The sequence below is a fragment of the Perissodus microlepis genome, chromosome 1, assembly GCF_051167445.1.
Source record: "Perissodus microlepis isolate ML-2025 ecotype Zambia chromosome 1, ASM5116744v1, whole genome shotgun sequence".
Lineage (NCBI taxonomy): Eukaryota > Metazoa > Chordata > Actinopteri > Cichliformes > Cichlidae > Perissodus > Perissodus microlepis.
In genome coordinates, this window is record NC_140461.1 from 19,324,831 (window position 1) to 19,349,080 (window position 24,250).

The window sequence follows — 24,250 nt, forward strand, 5'->3', positions numbered from 1 at the left end:
CTGTTTGATATCTTGAATTTCTAGCTGATTGTTGCAGATACTAGTTTAGTTAATTTAATTTGAGCAAGTGTTCTTTCTCTGAAGTGTTTTCTTTACTTTAATTTGCTTAGCTCTGTTTTGGTCTCCACCATCGTCTAAGGAAAATAAAGCAAAACATTTAGCTTTAAAATAAAAAAATAAATAAATTAGTGCTGAGATCTAATCAGAGCAGAGATATAGCTCTAATCTGAAGGTTGTTTTTTTTTTTTTTTTTAAAGAATAAATAATCAAGAATAAATGTCAATATAATGCTAAAATGCCAAAAATGGAAAAAATAAAGACAAAAAGCAACTGACACAGTCAATAGGTGTGTTATGTTTGTATTCCTATGTGTGTGTGCATGCATGCTTTATTTTAATATATCTTTGCCAGGATCTCTAAGCTAAGCATAAACCTAGTTTTGACCCTCCTCTTTGTCTCCCTCTAGTGTGGTGGTTGCATTTTGTAGTGACTGATTAGTAAGTTGCTGTGATCCTGAGCTCGAAGCCTGATAGCGGGATGACAAACAGTAATATGAGCAGCCTACACAAAGAAGTAGAGAATCTGCGGACTACGTGATCAATGGCATTGATCAGGGAGTCAATCGTCAACTCTATATTCTACTGTGTTTACTTTCTCCCAGTGCTGCTGTTAAACTGAGCATGCTCTAAGCGGCCACCATAGAGACCCTCTAAAAGCTGGCCTCACACCCGTCATTGATTGACACACTGATTATCTTGGGAGCTGTTGACACCACACTTGTTAGCCATCTTAAACATTTATGATGATGGGGAGTGGTAGCTCCGTGTTACGCACTTTACTGGGCTAGACGGAGAGACAGACATTAATTTTAAAGCTTTTAGTTTAATGTGGTTTGCTTTACTAACTTTTAATCAAAAAAACATCCAGATTGTTATTTGTGATGGACCAACACTTTGAGTTATATCTGTAGATAGTTTGTAAAAGTGATATCATGCGTTGACTTGTGTGTTTTCCTTGATTGCCAACATAGAAACGGAAGTATATTTTAAAATTTAAGCAATAGATGGGCTGTGAATAAAGCCTTTTAGTCATCCCTTCAGGATTTTAGGAAATGTGCTTATTTTCAACGTTGATAAAAGCAAACTGAGTGATTTTGTGTCAGTTTAAGTAGGCATTAAGGTTTTGCAGTTGTGTGTCTGATTTGTTAATGTTTTCCTCTACTTTTGTCTTTGATATAAAATTCAAAGAGATTCTTTTGTCCTTTTCCTTAAATTAAGCGTTTTCTGGTCCTATTTTCCTATGAAATTCAAACTTCATTATACAGAAAAACACACAAAGCGATATTCTATTTGGTAGCCAAGCTGTACAATAAGACTGTACTAACTGAATGAGATATGCATAAGGTTGCTTAATTCTGCCATTGTTTTAAGACAAGCTGACAGTTTATACAGATGATTTATGATCAGACATCTCTGCCTAACCAAAATAATTCAGATTGTTTTGAATGTTTTTATGTTTTGCTGTCAGTTGTCATCGGGGTTAATATTTTGAGGAATTGTTAACAGTGGATACCTAAACATATCATCTCATTCAGATGTCCAGAGTTCCCAGGATGAACTGCAGACCTGTTTGTTCTTCTGTCCTTATTTACTGTTGGTTAACATTTTGTACAATTTGTGCGAAGTAATTAATAGATAGTTTCTGCAACTTCCTCTGGCTTAATTACACAAACTCTTTATCTTAGGCATTCAGTAACTGTCTTTGCTGTACGGACAAGTGCCTCTGATAGAGATACCATCCCTGCTTGATTTTCCACATAGATGATTTTCTCATATCGGTTTGGCAGCCTCAAACAGACCAGAGGTCTTTTTATGGGTCTGTGTTTTTAGTCGTTATCGCTATTTTTACTTTCAGTTCCTTCATATTCCTTCCAGCTTCCCAAGGCCTCTTGTGGTTGGTCAGCACATTGAAAAGTGCGGTGCCTCTTTACAAGATTGTCCTTAATCTTTTGCCAACCATGTCACCTCGAAATGTGTGGAGGCTGATATGATAATGATGTGGACCAGTCCAGGGTATTAGAGTTAAGCTGGGTGATTAGGCCTCACATCGATTACTCTATCATTCAGCACTGGCCTTGTCTGGGCATCTAGGAGAGAGGTGAATTGGGTAGTGGTGGGGTAGCAGGGGATTGACAGCCATTCTGGAATAAGGAATGAGTGAATCGCAAATGTACATCAAACCTAAATATGTTTTAAACCATACAAGATGGGTATAAAAAATTTTCTTCTTTCACTGTTACTGATTCCGTGCTTAGACAAACTTGTGTTTTTGGAACTTAAACTGCCTAGTATTAAGAAATTCCTTCTACTCTGTTTAAGTAGTAATTTAAGTAGGTTGCTATTCTCAAGAAGCTCCTCCTGTATTTTTATGCCTATGTTAAAGTTTCTGTATTTGCGGAATCAAACTAGATTAGTGAATTAAACATTACATAACTTATGTACGACGTTATCGTATGATGTTTGACAGCATTTTCATTTTAGTGCATTAAATTATATTTCAGTACTTGGCTCATCAAGCCTTCCTAGAAGCACCGAGTAGAGTTCACAGGGACAGGGATAGTGTATTGAAATAGACAGTCAAACAGTAGAAATAAAAAGGGGGGGAAATAAAGAATTTGTGGCTGTAGATGGAATTTATAAGAGAAATATGGGCAAGGAAGTGTTGAAACAGGAGAGATGAAACAGGCAAGAAAAGGTTAGGACCCTTGCCTTGCCTGAACACTCTGAGGCTTTTAATCCCGGAACAAAGTCATTAGGGTTCGCAGCTACAGAAGAGGCCAATTAAAAGCAGAGTGTAGGCATAAGTCGGGAGAAAGGCATCATTTGCTGTAGAAACCCAAGCCTTTTATCAGACCAGTGGGAGCCTTCCCTTATTCACCCAGAGAATCAGAAGGCCTGTCAGACATTTCTTGGAGATGTTTTTACTTCAAATAATTCACTTTCACTTAGAAATAGGGCAGTGGTGAAGAGAGGGAGATGGCTCAGATTATCTAAAGGCCACCAAAAATCATGGCATGACCGTGTTTGTCCTGTACAGTACTGATAATGTATATTAGAAGATGCTAAAAAAACATAAAAAACAAAATGAAGCGATATTGACTAAAAAATATGGATGTTTTCCTTTGTTTAACTGTGTTGTTTGTTTGTTTGTTTGTTTGTTTTTTAAAATATATTTGGTCATTAAAAACTATAATGCTATTATTCATGTAGTGCGATTAACAGTTGTGAAGATTCACACACCCCATTCCTCTTGTAAATTGACTGTGTACTTACAGACACTACTACACTTGGTAAAGAAATCCTCAATTATCCCTCACAAAGCTCCATTTTACTCCAATTAGCTGCTAAATCCATCTGTGTGGTGATTTAATGCAAGGATTGAGTGGAGGGTGAGGCCTTGATCTGGACTTCCTTGTTTACTGAAATAATTGATATTATCAGATTCTTGGTGATTAATGGGCTTACTTACATATACCAGGGCTTAGCAGCTCTGCTGTAATGTAAAGCTGGAAGAATGATAGTATTTATGTCCCTGGAGTCAGCTAATTATTGTACTAAGTTTTGCCTTCTTGTGGAGTAAAGACTAATGAAAGATTGGAGAATGTAAAAATTTTAACAGTGGATTTTCCTTTTGTAATTCATCATTATTTGCAATCTACCCCTGAAATTTGCTACAGTGTGTTTACTTCATCATTCCAGAACTAAGCAAGATGCTGGCACAAACTCCACAAGTCCTCGCTAAAATGTTACTGTTTACAGCCAGGTGGAACTGAAGTAACACTGGGTAGAAGTTGTAAACAGTATAAAAGATGGACATCTGCGTCCATCTCTGCTTCTGCGTCTAAAAAAGTGAAGCAAATGCAATGGTTTAAAATGCTTTAAACATGCATTCTTTTTAATGGCCACTGGGGGCAATACATGTAGTTGCATAAAGACATCTGGTCATGTAGAAAGTTGTGGCAAAACAGCAGTCTGATTTGACATCTCTGAACATTTCAGGTCAAAGTGAATTAATAATTAACTCTGTTTTGATTGACCCACCTCTTCTCATCACGTCCAGTTTTGAAACATAAAGATGGCAACAATGGAAACACTAAATAAAAACAGAATGCAGTAAGTTGCAGATCGTTTAAAACTTACATTTAATTGAAAATAGTACAGAGATGTGAGCAGAAACATGTTTCAAAAACACTGGAACAAGGACAACAAAAGACTGTACTGGTTAGCATTTGAGCAATGAGTAACAGCTCTAATTGTAAAACTACCAAGATTTTAGGGATGTCATCATGTGTGGCACATAAAATTAATAAAAGACTCAGAGAAATCTCTGTGTGCACGGGTCACGGCTGAAAACCAACTGAATGGCCATTTTTTTTCACATCTTCATTTGCTACTGTATGGAAAACGGATCTAATTCTGTAGAGCATATTAATGCATGGGCACATGAACATTTCTTAAAATCATTGTCAGCAATTATGGGCTCTGAAACAGACTGAATTTGTAATAGAAATGTCCTAACTTTTTAAAATTATTTGCTGTGCTTTTCTTTGTTTACATTTTACACAGAATCCCAACTTCTTGGAAAATGCTGCATACTCATTGACATAGAAGTCATATGTATTGACCACAAATGCATCAGAGCAAAGAGCAAGTACTTGGCAGTATAAATTACACATTCCTATTTAATATTTTGTTAATACAGAGAAATTAATGTTGTTCAATAGAAACTTTTTTTATCTTTGAAACCGTGATTTATGATCTAGTTATAAATCATTTGAATTATTTGGTATCGTTTAGGATTGTGATATACTGTTGTGCAGCCCTTGAATTATTGAGTACGTTTCATTATTTAAAAGTGCACTGGATACAGCATTCGGCATCGGACTGCATACCGTCATGTAGACATACTATACATTAAACCCTTTCTCTGGATGAAAGGCTTCGGGCTGAAGGGAGAGCAGGTTATAGGAGTTAAATGAATACATAAAAACTGCGTAAATTGCACCAGGTTCATACCACCATGGGAGATACGGTATGAGGGTGGATGAGATGAGCCAACAGTCTTTCTCAGCTAGCAGATCCTCCTGAGAGCTATTAATAATAAAACAACATTCTGGTTTATACAGATTCTCATATCATAAAATGGCTTTTTAGTACTTGTTACAAACCTTTACCTGTCTGTTTCGCTTATAGTTGTTCAGGATTTTGTGAAAGGCCCAGTAGGGATGAGGGTAGGGTGGTTCTTTGACCTGAATGGGTAAATACTCCCCATGAGTTATTGGTGTTGGGTGTATTCGATTGATTATGTGTGGGACTATATGGCAAGCATGTTGCCAGTGCATTGGTCTGATCGTACTTGCAACACAGACCTGGTTGGATTATTTTCCCTGTGATGGACTGCCGAAGAATCTTTACAGTCAGAACCTCTCTGGTGTTTTTTGGCACAGTGTAAGCATACAGTATGTGAAATAAGAAAACAAAGTTGGTACAGGATATGGTACATTACAAATAATAATTTGTCTACTGAATACCGTAGAATGGTTGAGGTGAGAATATTTGACTTCATTTCAGAATATAAGAGGGAACTCTGTCTGAATTCAGCTAGCAAACCCTAAATAGAAGACTGAACCATCATTCTCTACCTTCCTGTCCATCCTCCATTAATTGCATTGCTGACTGATAGAGCATTCTGTAACTGCGTCTGCCTCTTTTGCTGCTTCTTTTTTATGTCTCGTTTTGGTTCCTTTTCCTCTTCTGCTCAGCTTCTGTCGCTTTCTTTGTTTCTCTCTGTAGACTGTGAGCTGATATAATCCTTTGAAAAGGTAATGATCCCACTGTGTTGAGATTATGTATGTGTGCTGCACAGTGTAATGGCCTGGCTTTTTATTGCCTGCTGCATACTAATCCCACAACTGAAGGAATGAGATGACACCTGCAGTGAGTTGTGTGTGAGCAGCAGCCTCACATGAAAGAATGGCCATTAAAAATGATCAAAGAAATTACTGCACTCGGCTGCACAACATTGCTCTCACTCCTGGCTAGGTGTACATCTCTCTGCTCCAACATGCGCATGCACAGTCATGCACTCACATGCATACATGGACTCACACTAATTAGTATCTCAGCCTGATGGATATTCTCCAAGTGATCCTCTGTGGAAATGTCTTGTGCATAGTTGCCTTAGGGTCTCTGTGGTTGATGCACCCACGCTTGCAGATAGGAAATGGAGGACATACAGGAGTTCAAGCTGAGGAGTCTTTTCTTCATACCCTTATCACAAATTATTCATTGATCAACGCAAGTAATTTAACTAGATTTTAGCAGACATTTGCCTGTGTGGTCTTTTGTTATAAGTTTAGCAATATTTTCTGTTTTACTGACTGTTGTTGTTGGATCATAAGGAGTAAAATAATGTAATAGTTTTCAAGCAGATTGAAGTACTAAAATAGATTTGCAGAACAATTGTTTCTGATTTATTCCCTGGTGCAGTCTGCCATTGCCCTCTTCACCAGATGTAGCACTTTGACTTGCACCTTACACTCTGGGTTTGGCACCAGGTCTTATCAGTTGGCCTCCATTGTAAGCTAGTAGATGACATTTTCTGCAGCTGGTCTATTGTCTCACAACAGTTTCACTTTTTGCACCAAGCCACACCGGTAAATATATACTAATAAACATATTTCACATACACTAATTTAACACTGCTTTAAAGGGAGACTAATTTGCTTAATTCTAGGTCCCTATTTTGATTCTTGGATTTTGCCACTCTCACTTTAAGCCAACTTTTCTCTGATTGGCTGTCCCTTGCAAACTGAAGGTTTAAACAGTAGGTGGGTGAGGCTAATTTCCTCGTTGGAATATGTATGCTTGACCACATTAAGGATGCTCCCACACTATGACACCATAACAAATCCAAGGGTAGAATTAACTGTCAGAAAATAAGCATTAGAGTCTGAAGCCTGAGCTTTTGGCCCTCATACATATGCGGACTTAATATGCAATATATAATATATACACTTGCTGGACACTTTTTATTAGGTATATCTGTTCAACTCCTTATTAATGCAAACATCTAATCGGCCAGTCACTTGGCAGCCGCTCTGTGCATTTAGACATGTAGATGTGGTCAAGAGGACCAGCTAAACTTTAAACCAATTAGAATGGAGAGAAAGATGATTTAGGAGTCTTTGATTGTGGTGTGGTTGTTAGTGCCAGATGTGCATATTTCAGAAAATGCTGATCTACTGGGGTTTTCCCAAACAACCATCTCTAGAGTTTATAGAGTTGTCTGAAAAAGAAATTATACAGTTAGCATCAAAAATCCCTTGTTGATGCCAAAGATATGAGGAGAACTGCCAGAGTGCTTTAAGTAGATAAGCGGGCAGTAACTGAGGTAACTACTTGTTGCAACCAAGGTATGCAGAAGGTATGCTGCAACTTTTGGATGGTGGGGTCAGAATTAGGTTAAAAAAACATAAAAGCATAGATCCATCCTGCTCTGTATCAATGGTTAAAGATGCTGCTGGTGGTGTAACGGTGTGAAAGATGTTTTCTTAGCACACTTTAAGCTTCTTATTACCGATTAAGCATTGTTTAAACAACACAACCATGTTTATCTCTTTTTGCAAATGAACTCTATTTATAACTAGAGAATTTGTTCCTTGCTGGCCAGTAGAAAGAATGCAGCGTTAACGTTTCTGACCTGTGCACTATTTCCATCCTTCACATACAGTCTATGGTTTGTACAGAACATAAAGATTTTTGGCTTCAGATATATATGCATAATAAGTAATAGCATAAAAGCCTCACTGTAACTTTGTTAATAGTCTGCTCTTAAATAGAAACCTCCACTTAATATGCTATTAAAATCGACACTTTTAGAAATGATAGGAAGGGTCTCACAAGTGGCAAGTAGTTTCCAAGAATTAAGAAACTGCCCTTGGAGACTAACAGAAAGAGTCAATTTTCATTGTAATTATGAATGATTATTGCAGTATATATGACTTTTCCCCCCCTGCATTTAACATGGGTCTATCAGAGCAGAGAGAAAGTGGTTATTACAGGGATCCACTTTATTGAGAGACTCCTTTTCTCACTAGTCCTCCTTTCTTCCCATTAGCCCCTTCCTTTCTCTCCCTTAGCGGTCCATTTTAGAACCATGCGGCTGCGGCATGTGGGTAATTTCACTGCCTATTCATGTGTTGGAGGGCAAGGATTCCTCCTCCATTAGGTAGTGTCATCTTGTGATGTATGATGTATGCACAGAAAGGCAGTTCAATGTTTATTCATGACTTTGAAGGCAATGCCTCAGCTAAGTCCTCTGATTTCCTTTTAAGGAACAAAACTACATAAGATTGAGACTTCAGTTTAAAGGCATACAGACCATCCTGCAGTTCCTGAGTTTCTCTCTTCCTCTTTCTCTCTCGCGCTCTCTCTCTCTCTCTCTCTCTCTCTGTCACACACAGACGCATGCTCTCTTTCTCATCTCTCGCCCACAGCTCCATTTTTTTTTTATCTCTTTTAAATTCTCCCTCGATATTTTTTCTGTCAGATTTAATTTATTTGACCCTTAGAAAAAAGATCACATGCAGTTATTTCCTTCTGATTTTACCAGACTGTCTCACCATCTTGCCTCTGTACTTAACTAAGAACTTTGATGAAGAGATGAATTTAGATCATTTTTTTTATAGTAGGCCGGCATGTTAATGAGACTAAAAGACCTTGTGAACACACACACACACACACGCTCAGTATATTGGGTATGTGGAACAGATATGCTCATATAGACTTTTATCCTACTAAGAACACCGCTACACAAAGAATAAAATCTGCAAGCTGTCACAAACACAGATTTAAAGCTTGTACATAACTCAAACTCAAGATTCAGTGTTTGATTAAGTAATCATAATTCAAAACTTGTTTTCGTATTTGCCTTGTAAATTATTCCTTAATGGTAATAAAAGCACATCCATTGATCATACCAGGACAACTCCACGCAGGACTTTGATGGGACTCCTCCTATGAGTAAATGGTATCTATTAATATTCTCAGTGACCATCGTTCCAAAAGCACATGAATCATAATGGTTGTATGTGGAAGCTGCTGCTCAAGAGGTCTCAGACACACATATTTGTGATGATTAGTCATGCAATTTAGTTGTGTGTGTTTATTTGAATTTTGTTTCAGGCTAAAATCCTATCAAGGCTAGAGACTAGTGGCAACTGTCAAGTGGCATGATTTTGGTAAATTACTATCAGGTCTCCACACACAGAGGAGGTGGGAATGCAATATGTAGCCCGTGAACACTGCAGAACGTAGACCTGTTTACTTGGCTTTGAATGTTCAACATGCCCCATTGTTGATTAGCTAAAATGCAGTATTATCCTGTTACATTTTGGGAATGCATTTCAGCAAGAGTGAGGCAAATGGCTGCAATTTGTATTGAACATTTGTTATACGGTACTAATAACCACACTCTTGCCTTGAGTTATGCATATTCTATCCTTTTATGATAAATAATGCAAATGTGGCAACCTCTGCAAATGCCTGAGAAAATGACATGGAAGGGAGGGAGAGGCCAAGGGAGTGAAGGAGAGAGTTGAGAATGAGAGAGCAGGGGCTAGCATAACTAACTGATTGTTGTGCTGTCAAATTGATTTGCATGAAAAAGGCTGGTCTAATTGCAACACTTAACTGCAGTGTATTGATAATACACTGCAGGATCACAAAAGGACACTGAGGAGCTTTTATTAAGACGGATTTCCAGGGTGTCTTTGAGAGGTGCACTACCAGCCTGTGTTTCTGTGGGGGCCATTCGAAGCTTTATGACCCCAACCCGTGTTCTGCCTGACATTATATATCCATCATGCAGACGACATATACATATCGCTGTCTCAGCATCTATTGCCATATAAATCGTCTTTATTTTTTAACTGATTAAGTAAACCTGGAGCTCAGATATTTTTTTTTTAATTAATTTTCCTTCAAAAGAGGCAGTTTTGTTATAGAAATGGTGCAGAAAGACCCTACAAGTATACAGCAACAATGATGGCTTTTGGTATTCATCAAATGTGCAGAGAAGCCAAACTTTATGACCACCTGTGTAGTTGGTCAAGTAAACTTGCTGAACTTGTTGATGCATGGAGTTGGCATGGAATTAGCATGCCGGTTTGGTCCTACATAGGGAAATTTCAGTGCCACTTAGTACCTGTTGGATTCGCTTTTACTTCCAGTAATGTGTGACACAACATAGAGGGGAAAAAAGTGTTAGGTAATGTGGGGTTAAAGGTCTTAGGGGATACGAAATACTAACATTATATTTTCAAAAAAACAAGTTACCCTTGTTCTTTGAACTGCCAGCTTTCTGGGGAAACAACGATAATACAGATTCAGTTTCAGACAGCAGGATAAAAGAACATCATGTAGAAATGTATAGAATAAACATTAATGTTTAACATTAAAACAAGCAGCTTATTTTAGTAGCCTCTCAAAAATACAGTCATGAGTTTGTAAAGGGCTACTTCACCAGATGTTAAAAAGTTCTCACTACTGAGAAAGTTTGAAATCCTTTGAGAAGGAAGAGCTAAAAGTTTAACATTTTTAACTGCAGTTGTACAGCTGTTCATTTTGCCTCTGCAACTTGTGTATAATACTCATATCTGGATGCCACCGCACATTAAAACACACCTATGTGCTTTTACTGACCATTGCTAAATGGCAAACTTGCAACATTTAAACATTAAACACAGCTACTACGTCACACCACTTATACCATCAGTTAACCACCCTTTAGTTAAAAAAGGAAAAACAGGCAGAGGTCATATATTGTAGTAAAAAAAAAAAGCATCTATTAAACACCCCAACATTTGGCACAAGCGTGTCTAGCTCACATCCGACCTGACTTGGGTTAAATATAAAGATTGGCGCAAAGTCAAGGTGCATAAAGGAGCTTAATAGCAGCTTAATACCATCACTGCTTTGGAAAAGATTTACCAGTAAGACATCACCTTAAAACTAGCCAAGGCTCTGTCAGAATGACTAAAATGTATCATGTCACATATTATTGATGGGGATGCTGCATGTTTATTAGTATAAAAATATACTAGTGGTCGCCTTCTGGTTCAAAGCAACTAAATTTACTTTATCCGGGAATTTAAGACTGCATTGTTGCTTGGCATCAAGAATCCTCTTGTGTTTGTGTCACCCATGTGGTTGGCAGCAGGATATCTGTTGAATGCACTGACTGAGAAGCTGTTTAAATGGTTTGCAATCTTGGTGCACAGCAGGTGTATGCCAGCATGGTAATGATGTGGACCCACAGTTATTTGTGTGTGAAAGGGTAAGGCTGTGGAGAAGTTGGGTGGTGTTTAGCACAGGGCTTCCTCGTGCTGCCAAAAGCAATACTTCCTTTTCTTCCCTTGATTTCCATCTTTAATAATAAATGATGGATGTTTCAAATTGTGAAACCGCTGGGAAAATCCAATTTAATCGTGGGCCTTGTAGGCTTGTATCAAAGGCTCTTATTTAGCTTTAATATTTGCAATGGCGCCTCAAAGTGAATGATGTAATGTACCATTTCATAATGGTTTGTATGTGGTTTTAACAAACCGTGCTGTTGTTGATTTAAACTGTGTTCTAAATAAACAGTTTTATTTTTAATTATTTTAACTGATTCTCTTTGTACATGTGTAGCTAGAGTGGAAATTGATATATTTGAGCTGTCTATTAACTGCCTAACATGTGAAAGTCACTGTCACATATTTTTGGCCGTAACTCAAAACAAAGAAGATACCAAGCTTTTATGTTTTTGCAGCCAGTTATTACTTTATTAATTACATGGTATAAACTGTTAACCCTCATTAAAATATTAGTTTACTATAGTCATTATATACGACTATAGTCAGTTATTAACGAGCTGTAATGTATAGTGCTGCCACAATAAAGGATAGAAGTCTCTTATTTATAAACCATTCAGGACCTTGGCTGTGACATTTGCAGTGAGGTGAATCTTCTTTATTTACTGAACTAATTGTGTATAGTTTTCAGGGTTGGTCAAGTCAGCACGAGTATAGATCGGGTTTAAGGTTCATACTGCATTCAAAAAAAAAGTCCAAGGTGCTTACTTTATGTCTTTATGCTTGCAATGTGTCAAGGCATAGATTAAGGCAAGGTTGAAAGGCATTTTTTATGAAAAGGATAAAATCAATTTCTTATACTGAGCGCTTAGAAGAACACTATGATCACCTTACAAGAAGTCCAGAGCAAGGAGAGCTTTGGAGGTGACAAATATCCTCACTCACTTAATTTCTGAAGCTATCTAAAGAATTGGGAAATTGTACTGGAAAGACCAACAATGATCCATTAATTGGGCCTAGTATCTTTTGAAAAGAAGTTCATTACTTTCCCTTTGGAGCTGTTTTCACACGTGTATTGCGCACAGAGTCCAATTTGTTTTAGTAAGAATTTGTTCTATGGAACAAAGTCTTTGTGATATCCAGTACAATTACTTTTCTATCAGAAGGGTGACATAGATCTTCAAGGAAAAGCAAGAGAGTTGGCTCTAGCTGTATGTTTTTGGACTGTGGGAGGCAGAGTACCTACAGAACCCACACAAACATTGAGGGGAAAATGCGAACTTCACACAGAAAGATGGTGGATTCGAATCAGGAACTTCTCGCTGCGAGACAACAGTGCTAACCACTGTTCCACCATGCTGCCCCAACCGGGTTCATAGTACTCCTTGTTTTGGTCTGATTTTGCACATCTTTCTTATTGTAAAGTAAAAATATTACTAAAAGGCTTTGGCTAAGATGAGGTCCAGCTGTTGAGTTCCTGTGGAAGTTGACCAATATTCTACCATGTTATTGACCAAATTGTGAATTATATGGGAAAAAAAATTCCGTTTTGATCAATTGATTGAAACTTCCTCCCAGAGCTTAGACACAAGTAAGCAAATCTATGGAAGGTTATGAGAAGTAAAAGGCATAAAAGACTGTTAGCTTTAAAAGGCATATTTTCTCTTTTTGTTCTGGCCCTAACTGAAGCAATTCTACAGATTTGTACTGAAAACACTGGTTAATGTCATTGGCTTGTGGGAATAAGAATGAAAATGGACCTCAAGGTCCCTATTATAAGCCTCTTGTGTCAGTTGCTTTCAAACAAGGCCCTCATCTACAGTATTTCCATTCCCTCCTTCTTTCCTTTGCAACCTTTATATAAGCTTGCCTCTAATGTATGTGAGGAACAGGCTTTGTGCTATAGTCCTCTGCTCAGGTTTAGTGAGTTGCATGAACAATGTATACTTTAAATATTTTTTAATATGAGTTACAAGAGACAATTAACCTTCCACTGCTCGTGTCAACTTCTAAACAGAAAGACTGTGTAAATGTTGACCTAATCAATCATTTACTGGAGAGCCATTAACATATATACTCTACATTTACTTGTCTGTTTTAAAAGCATTAGGTTGAATATCAGACAGCTCTATTCAAAAATACTCTTCTTTACTGATATTAGTAAATTGACTAATGTACTACTGTACTAATGCAGCTGCAGATTTATATGGCCTTGCTCAGGAAAAAAATGGGTCCTACTTTTTTTTTTTTGAGCTGTTCTCATAACCTTAGCACTAAGATTTGCCAAAAAGTCTTGAAGAAATGTCTTTTTCAGTCCAATTAAATCTGTCATTGCCCTTTAGCCATAAAGTGTGGAGGCAGCAGATTTTTCCACTGCCAGCAGAGGTCATGTTCATGTGTGCTTGCCTAGCTCTATTCTTATAAGTGCTTTTTTGCCTTTTTCTCATCACATTCACAGGCTCAGCTCATTTTGAGTAGGAGGGACAGGGGAGATTTCAACTAGACAGGTTGTCTCTAGACAGTACAGTAAATTGTGAATAACATGTAATTTCTAAGGGTTCTCAGTGTCACAGGCTCATAGTGTTTTAGCTGGACTTCAGTATTATTAGATGAGTATGGCGTGCCGAAAAGAGAACATCTCGTTCTACCAAAACTATGGATGTCTATCCAACGTGCTGAGTTTAGGAAGATCTGCTTTCTAGACATAACACATCAGAATAAGGCTATCAGAATGGATGGAGTCAGAGGAACAAATTTAACCAGAATCAGTATATTTTACTGTTGACAGATAAATTGATACAAGAAAACTTGAGTAAAAGAGGTGGAGGAAGGGAGATACAGCTGCTTTAGGCCCAGAACAAATAATTGTAATCTGGGAATAAAAAAGGCAGTTTTAAGGCAAAAGTAAGCTGCAGTATTTGGCTGTTGTCATTGTCAAAATTCAGAATCATTATTATGAAAGTCACCTTATGTATATTTATTATTTTCAGTATTTATGTCCTGCTGTATGTTTTCCCTTGATTGGCCACTTGCAGTTGCTACACTTGACTGACACACAGCATGCATATTTTAATCAATTTAACCCTTAACCTAATACTTAAATCCAGACCAGTCTTTTTATCTACCCTGGGGGTGGGAGCTCATTATTAAATTTGAACTAACCCAAGTTTACTATCCTTGTTGATACACGTAGTTTGGAACTTTGTTTGCAACCAAAGCTATAGCTGCAAGTTTTTGTTTCAGTAAGAATACCTCTGCCACAACATGGAGAGTCCTCTTTAAGAAATGAACTAGAACTAAACTGATTTACTTCTTAGCTCTAACTTCTTGAACCTAGTAAATGGTAAATCTTGATTGTACCACCTGGGATAACAGTTACACTAATTACACTATTAAAGTTGAAAGAATTTACACCCCTTTAACCCTCAGTGGTGTGACACTGTTTATTTCTGAGTTCTTAAAGAACATTTTGACCCTGAAACGGTTGTTATGTGACATGTAACAAGCAGATGTAATTTGTTGTTCTTTTTATATCTCTGGCCCCTGCTCTTTGCAGACTCTGTCTGACATGGTTGTTATTTGCATTTAGGTCTATGTAAAAGCATTTCAGCATATTAAAAGGTTTTATTTTTTGGAGGAAAAAAAAAAGAATAATGCTGATTATTTATATTGATATAAATAACATATTTTTAGGAGCCAAAAATGATGTATAAACATACAAAAACTAAGTTATGTTTAAAGGGAAAGTGATGGGGTTATTCATTTACTTTTCATGAAAGTACTTCACTAATTACTCGGTAACTTGGTGTGAAACACTGTTTGATGCTGTTATAGTTGATGTACTACAAAATCTAGTAAAAAATTAAATTATAAAAAGCGATTCTTCTGAACAACCTACAGTCATGTGAAAAAGGTTTTCACAGGACTCATAGAAAACAAAGTACACCTGGTGATTCAGTAGCTTGTACAACCTATAGCACCAAAACATGAAGTAATATTTTTCTGTATGACTTTATCAATCTCTCACATAATTCTAGAGAAATGTTGCCCAGTTCTTCTTTACAAAATTGTTTCAGGTCAGTGATATTTGCTGGCATATTTATGCACAGCTCTCTTAAGATGACAAAACAGTATTTCAGCTAGGTTGAAATCAAGTCTGGAATTTAACAGGGCCAAACCACTGATTCTTTTTTTTTCTCTCTCCATTGACTAGAATGAAATCTAATGAAATAGATTTGCTGATGCACTTATGACCCTGTTGCATGACCAAGTTTCTGGTGGACAGATGGTGTTACATTTGACTGTAGAGTACTTTGGAGTGCAGAGAAATTTCTTGTTGACTCAGTGTCTGCAAGGTGCCCAGGTCCTGTGAGCGTTGTTTTTAACTAATACGCTCTGTTTGTTTTTCACCAAATGTGCTGCTTTGCACTATGGCCACACATCTATACAATCATGTTATGTTCCAGAAGTCTTGTGATTTCTTCAGATGCACATTAAACCTAAGCTGTGCTGTTCTTTGTGGATAGAAGAAGCTTTCTTGTGGAAACTCTCCCAAACAAGCCATCCTTCTTCAATCTTGATCTAATTGTACAGTCATGAACTTTAACATTCATGAACCTTAACAAGTAACATGCTACCTTGGGCCTATATAGTCTAACACATTGTGCTTGTTTTTTTCGATTTCTCTGAGCACTGCGCGGTCTGACCTTGGGATGAGTTTGCTGCGACGTCCACTCCAGGGAAATTTGTGTAATAGAAAACTTCTGCTTTTTTGGAGGTGCTCACATTTGCTGATGATTAAATAATCAGGTGCATTTGATTTGCAGCACCTGGTCTATTATTTACTATTGAAGAAATAGGGGTGTACTTAGTTTTTCACAGGAGTACAGAGTCCTGTGAAATCTTTCATGCAGCTGTCTGTGATGACATGTTTTCTATATAGCCCTACACGTTATGTTCAACAAATATGTGGAGTCGCATACATCTGACAATATATCTGACTCCTCTGTTTAGATATTGACAAACCTTCTGAATAATTAGCAGTATTAAATACAGTAGTGCATTTTGACTGAAGTAGAACTCTATAATTCTTGTTTTGTCATTAATTGTAATTAATTTGGAAAGATGTGTACATTCTGATAAACATGGTTTATTTTCTTTCTTCAGATCATTTAATTTATGTTGTGGGAACCAAGAGTGATGATAACTTAGTTTATCTGTTAGAAAACGCCCATGGCTACTCTAGTATTTTATGCCAAGGCAATACTTAAGTATGGTCCAGGCTTTAAGTGGTTCTTTAGAGCTCAAATTTAAAGTATCGTTCTTTATAAGTAGCTCTTAATGTACAGTGTATCAAAGTAGGCACTAAAACTATTAAAGTGTATTTGGGCGATGATATGGACTACATTACAAAGCTGGGGTGTAAGGATGGTGGTGTTAACTGTCTGCTAGCGTAATGAGAGAGTGAGCTGTCAGAGACATGCATGTAATGGCTCCCTTGCCAGCCGCCCAGTTCAGGCCCTGTGGGACATAGCACAGACAAACCATTTCTTTCACACCGTCTCATCTCATGCACATTCACTTCAACTCCAGCTCACTGTCTTTTTCTCTCTGTCTCGTCTTCCCTCCTCACTTACTTCTTTCTCTTTCTTCTTTGTTAAACTCTGACCTGTACAGGGACTATGCCTGGTCTCTAATATCTTTCGTCTCTTTCTGTTGCACAGACAGTAAATTGTACGCTTACTAACAATCACACACACACACACTCTGAATCTCATGGAGCATGCAGGACTCATGAAGGGCATTTAGTGACTGTATCCCATAGGATGGCCTACTCTTTTTAGTATCCAGTGGATTTCTCATGGGCAGTGAAGTCTGCCCTCTCTGAAACGGGCAGCTTCTCAGTAGACCGAGCAGAATAGTCACACTCAGATGGTACATCTTTATATCTCTGACAGCCATAGTATGGTTTAAGCACTGCTCAGTTAGTACAGTGAGTTCCCAGTCTACTTTACACAGGACATGTCTGTCAAGTGCAAAGTAATTTTACTTCAGTTTGAAGGAAGAAGAGTTGGCCTTTCACATAAAATTGTTATATTGGTAAACACTTAAAAAGGATACTAGATATGAACTAGTATCTAGTATGTGTTTTAGCTAGTTAAAGGTGTTGGTAATGCTACAGCCACATCTGTTGTCTCAAATACAGGATTTCACAAATGCAACATTCTTTCTGGGACTGAGATTCCTCTTTCCCTCTTTCCCAGCCAATCTATAAGTGTTCGTCCCCGGAGGCTTGCTGTTATGACAGTTCTTTCGTCAGCCATTACTGCTGGTGTTAATGGCATGCTCGTTCTGACTTGACTGATTATCATATTGTGCATGCTGATTGACAGTTGACCTTCACACCACTTTATAAAGAACCCGCTAGATCCAGGGGGTCACCACGATTGCCTCCATGACAGCGTATTAATAATAATCTGATAGAATTACCAGGAACCAATTAATCTGCAGACTGCAGACAAGACAGTGGTTAAAGAGATGCTATTTCTAAGCTTGGCTGGTCCAATTCAGACATCTAGGTGGTTCATTCTTACTGACTACATGTCTATGTGATTCATAAAGGTAAGAATAATGGCTATGCAAATTCTTAGGTGAGGTTACACTGACCCACTGAGTTATATATGTAGCTGCCTTATAAATGAAAGATGGATAACAGGTAGGTTTCCTGTTATACAGCCTAGTCCAGAACTTTGCAATGTGTATATTTTGTGGAAAACTTAGTGACACTTTTTTGTTGTATTCAAGGAAATGAAGGGTGATTAGCTCCAGTCTCTTACATTCAGATGCAGTTGTGCTTGATACATTTTTATATTTTGACCACCTTCAGTTATGCTGAATTTTAGCACAGTAATTGCATGTGAAATTTTGGGAAACATTATATTTATCGAGTAAAAATGTATGGATGTAGTATATGCTGTGTAGTTTGTTTCAATAATTTTTTGATTGAATGGATGTGACATATATATGTGACATTATATTTCTTATACGCTGTATAAAAGTGAGTATTTTTAAAGAAATAATAACTAACTACATCTGCTACTTCCGCTATCAAATAAATGAATTCTGGATGCTAAAGGAAGCCGTGAAATTACATTTATAATATACAGACTGTATCATCTTACTGACAATTTAGTGTTGTCATCTTGCTTCCTCTCAGTGATGGGCCTCGTCATTTGAGATTCTGTTTCTTTTTCAAATTGGCTTCGATGGATATGATCTGTAATTAAACATTTTAATAGGAGGGAGAAGAAATGAGGGCTGTGTTTGTTCAGTGAGAGATAACATTCTAAGAGAGTAACTAAGGCATGGCACGAACAGCCTAGCAATATTACTGCATGCTGAGCTGCATAATAAAGAGGGCCTGCATGCATATTAATATCAGCTCCCTGCATAATGTCTAGATCTTATGACAGGCTTGGAAATACACTGACACCTCGCTGGTATTGCTTAACCTCTCCCACTTCGTTATTTGCATCCACATTCTCTCATACTGGGTGGGATCTCCCCCAAGCTTGGTCTCACCCATATCAGTACCTCTGGCCCTGGCTGCCAGCCTGATTCCCACACTCCACCAGTTTTCACTCATTAGAAACGCATGGTGGAGGTATGTGATGCCAAATAAATTCCTCGTTCCCACTCGGTTGGTAGAAGCTTTTGGAAGAACTATAGCGACATCTGCATGTGCCATGGTTACAAAGCGCCAGGCTTATACCCGCCCACTTCACTGGGCTTCCCCTGCCAACCTGCTTCCTCATCTGTGCCGCCCCTCCCCCTCGTCCCTGCGGCACTCATTTCTCAAATTACTAAACATGGCTAATTGTGTGAAGCGTGAAGCTCAGTTCATTTGAATATTCTGGCTTGGGGGGGGGGGGGATTTGCCTTACGTAGGGGAAGAATTAAGCAAAGATGTACAAAATGGAAAAAGGGATGATCCGCAGTTGCGTATGCAGGTATCTGTGCAGCCACATTTTGACTGTCGCTGGATTGTTTTTCCAAGCTGTTAATTTTGTAACTCACTGGGGTATTATTTTGTTATTTAAAAGCTATTTGATTAAAAAATAACCTGAACTTTAAATTTGGTTACTTGCTTTGTTTTCAAAAAGGTTGCATATTCCGAATCTTCTTTATGGGTCTTTATGATTTAAAAGGTTTTTGCTTTTGCTTGCTATTATTTAATCTTGATAGTGGAATGATTGTGGTTCACATTTAATTACTTTTCTCTACCTGTGTCCTGTGTGACTATAAAATATTGAAATTCACTGGATTTGGTGGGGGCTCAGTTCTCACAAATTAATACACATATAATAGGCCTGATTCCAAAGGAATAACCAGTGTCAAGTTTAGTTGTGTGAATATTTTAGGCATGTTTATGTGAGATGTAACCTGAAGTTTTCTGTTATGTTAGTGAATCATGGGAAAAAAAACATGCAACAGATTAGTCTCAATTATTCTCTTCAAGTATGACAGTGTTTTAGTCCTGTCCCTGTCACTTAGACTGTGTCCAAATCACACCTGCGTTCACCTGCTCTCACTCATATAACACTTTTAAGCTCTTGCACAAGATCACATTAAATCACAGCAAATTGCTTCTTTCAGTCCCCGCCTTTGCTGATCACAAGTCTGAGATCGCAATTAAAAATCTAATTTCTGTTCCATTCAAAAATCCACAAACATCCGTTAAGTTCTACATGAACAGACATTCAGTCTATCTGCGATGGCTTCTCGCACGGATTGTAAGGTGCTCAATTAATCCTCGCTAAAAAGGCTGAGCGCACTGACTTTTTTTTTTTTTTTTTAATTAATGTTGAAATAAACGAATTGACAGGTTGCCAGAAACGAAGCGCACAGCTTTGAAGATTGTTATCGCATAATGAGTTGCTTTTTTCCCCCCTCTTTATATTTTATGCTTTTCTGTTTCCACTCTCTCACTCGATGCTGCCATTTGCCCGTATGCCTCAGCGGTTTAATGATATGCAAATGAAACATGCATAAAACCATTCTGCTGTAGAATGATTAAGCACAGAAGACATTAGCAAGTGCCTGCCACAGTGTCTGTTGTCTCTTCTGCATTCCGCTTCGACAGGGCACCAACACCACTCTTACAAAGATGAATGCCGCTAATGCACTAATCATTTGAATAACACGCATAGCATCCAGTTTGATTGAAATTAGATTCCAGGAGGGTTTCTTCTCACTCCAGCTTTGTAAGATCCAGAACCAGGGAAGGCAGATGTCTTCATATGTGAGAGTTGGTGCTCTAGAGAGCATGCAGAGAGCAAAGAGACCAGGTTTTTCCAAGAGGGAGCACTTAAACATCACTGGCAATGTTGGAGCTATTCTCAGCTTGTTTGTGAGTACTGTGGCATTATTTGACTACTGGCATATAACGAAGGAAGAAAAATATCTCCGTTCTTGCTTACCCTCTCTCTCTCTCACACACATGTACACACACACACACACACACACACTCCACCCCCAATTCCATTCTGCTCTCTCGTGCAAGCCCTTTTTTTTTTTTTTTTTTTTGTAATCCATTTGTGTGATGAAGACACTGCACAATTAACATCCCCCATGGAATTAAATAAAGGGGTGATTATCCAAAGTTCATTAGCGCCGAAAGATTAGAATATCCATGTGTCTCCATGTGATGAATGGAGAGGAAATACGCCACCAATTATGAAATAAATTGCTAATCGCATTTCTTGCGATCATGATTGTTGCGTTTGCGATGCCCAAAAAGATGCCATCTTTCAAGCGGTCCTTCCTCAGTGGTGGTACTACAAGATTCAGACATCTTGGTAGTGCCAGTGTTGGGTAGCAAGCACAAAGATGTTATAATCCCTTCCTTTGGATGACTTCCTTAATTATTCATATTGCACAACCATGCCCGTCTTCCAAATAAATCCCAGGGAAACAATTAACAATAATTGTTGGTGCCAGTGAATGAATATCCATGCGTTGCTAATTACTGTTTTAATTCCAATTGTGCATATTAATCGCGAAAACGAACTTAACGAAATCCTCCGTTGTCTTCGCAGCGATGCCCATCCTTGGCTCTGTGCCCGATGCCAGCAGACCGCGCTGGAGCAACAGAAACGTTCCTTCCAACCCAGAGAGTCCCCCAAACTGTGATTCAAGCCAGTTGGTAAGTCTGCGTTGCATCTGTTTATGATAGTTTAGTGCGGGAGGGTATATCCTCAAAGGGTGGAGTTTGTTCATGTCTTTTGGGTGGTGGGCAAGAAGGGGGCAAAAAAAAAGTCGTGGAGCTGTGGAGTGTGGGTGTGGAAGATGTAATGAGTTCCCACGGCCTCACTACCCCCAGTGTGGCTGCAGCCAGGCCAGCACCTCCCCTTCGATGTTTCTTGAACTCGGCTTGTCTCCTTGTTCCCATGCTTTCTGTGCCCATTCCAATAACTTCCAGTCATTTCCATGCCAACTCTCTCACTTGGCTCTCAGGCTGCCACGTATATCGAGCCTATAGGAATTAAAGTCTGTTACAATTGTTGGGAATGTAGATGAATCGCTAGAATGACGGCATTGCTCTCTGCTATTGATTGACTTGCTACACATGAAGAAATTCTGATCTTTTTATGCAGATTTTTTCTCTCTTAGAAGTAGTAAAATATTCAGTGGGGCACAGAACGTGTTATTACTTTTGATAACCACAAGTTGAAAACAAAGAGGAAAAGATTAATTGCTGTCTGGCTGCTGATTATAATTTGTTTTGGCAGTTCATTAGTATGCATCCTCGTGTTTGCATTTTTTGTCTCTCTTTTGTGTCTGTGACATTGTAAACAGCTGCTATTGAGCTTCAGGCATAGCCCCTTAGGTCTACTCTTTACCCCCTCCTCCTCTTGCGAGCGATTGGCAGATTGGTACTGTCTGTTGCAGTAGTAGTACTCTTTCATTGTAGCTGCCAACCAGTGCAATAAGAAATGGTAGTTTACAATGGAGAAAACATTGCGTATAGAGCGAAGGGAGTTGGCACAAAAAGAGGCACTCTCTTCACGCCCTCTACTAAGACTTGAACAGTTCTGTGCTTTCGTCTGGCTTCATCATGGTTGTGTTTTTCTTTTCTTTGATCCCCTGAGAAGTCGTTCCTTTGATTGAATGTGTTTCTAATTAACGCAGTAAATTTTACTCCAATTAGTCGTATCTGATACCGTAATTTCTCTGTTTGTTCTGTTCGCTATTGTTTTTGGCAGCCGGTATGTGAAGGGTATCCGTTTGTGTCGACTTGGCTTTATCGTGGTATATTTCCTTCGTCCTTCGCTGGATTTCGTGCCAGATGCCATTACGTTCCCGCTGGCACACCACTTGAGACCCGTAAGTGCCATATTACTCCTTGGCAATCCTCCAAACACGTGACTTTTACCCAAGTCTTTAAATGCCAGCTGCGAGGTTGGTTTGCCATCTTCAAAAGATATATCCTTTACTGTTAAATGAATGAGTTGGCATAGCATCTCCTGCCCAGATGGCTGGCTGGCTGGCATAGAGAGCGGTGCCTCAGATGGTTAGAGGGAGAGAGCAAGAAGGAGCGTAAGGGAGGAGCTTTTTCTTGTGCCACCGCCACACCCCCCTTTATCACTAGAACAACAAAACATCCTTGAGTTCCTATTGTTTTTGTTTTCGATTTTACGTCTTCGTAATTAATCCCATGTGTCGCTGCCACCGTTTCCCACTCTTGTGCACCTGGCACCAATCGTCGAATGGACTTCCTGTGTTACGTAGTCTGTGATCTGCAGACTTTTTGCTGTATTTCCAAGTACCTGATATCCACCCTTGTATTCTCATCAATGTGCCATGCTGCAACACCTAATCCATCTTATTGATAGCTCCCGGAGTTCTTTCAACTCGCATCTTCAGATCTTCATCAGATGTTCACAAGGTCCTCCTTGGATAGTCCTAACTAATGATGAATGTGTGTCTCAAGGCCCTTATCTTCACTCCAACTTTTAATATTGACTAAACAGGCCATTATTAAAAATAAAATAAATAAATAAAAAGAACAACAATTTTAAAAAACTTGAAAAAAGTGATGCTACCAAAATGACGACAGCATCCTTCCGTCTCCCTGGCTACATCTAACTACCTACCCTAGAGAGCGAACAGAAGTCCGCCTTGGTGCTACCACTGAATGGATGGCACTGTGCCAACTTCTCTCTGCCATCAACCGCATTCGCTCCTTGTTTCCCTTATTTGCCCATCCCCTTTCTATCTCAGTCCCTCTCTTACTCACCCTCCTCCTCTCCCTAGCCTTTCTTCCACATGCCCAGTACACCCACCTTCCCTCGCCCTCTTTTCTTCTGTGGCTAGACATTAATTAACATTTGAGTTAATTGATTCTAGAAGCCGAGTTTCGAATGCAGGTTTTGTACCCCGCCGTGTAACCCACGTGCCAGGCATCAGTGCTGCTTTGCCTTTCCTCTGCCCTGGTACTGAATGGTGATAGAGCTTCGACCAACAAATAGCAACCCTAATGTAGTGCAACAAAACCAGGGCGAGCTGTGGCTATTTGTGTCACAGTGCACAGTGAAGAATCTCAATCCTAGCTTTTCAGCCTGTAGCTGATTGAAGTTGACATTAAACAGTTTGATCCTACAGGACTGTGTTGTCCTAGCATTTTATAAACAATCAGAGAGCCGCCTATGCCCCGTACCACCCTTTGGGTTTTCTTTCTTTGCTATATTTTCCTAAATTCTGTCTTCTTGCCTTTTCGCTCACACTACACACTTCTGTCTTTCCTCTCTCGCTTGCTCGGTTTGTAATTTTCTTTAA

At 38.7% G+C, this 24,250-nt stretch overlaps 1 long non-coding RNA gene across 8 annotated transcripts in view; it reads left to right on the top strand.

Annotated features, from left to right (window-relative positions):
* The first annotated feature begins 21,100 nt into the window (after positions 1-21,100).
* The window catches only part of LOC146393732 (uncharacterized), a 115,052-nt gene continuing 111,902 nt past the window's right edge, over positions 21,101-24,250 (top strand). For all 8 annotated transcript variants that reach the window (XR_014800691.1, XR_014800690.1, XR_014800692.1 and 5 more), the window contains exon 1: positions 21,101-21,617. This is a non-coding gene — a long non-coding RNA (uncharacterized LOC146393732). The remainder of the gene's footprint in view (positions 21,618-24,250) is intronic.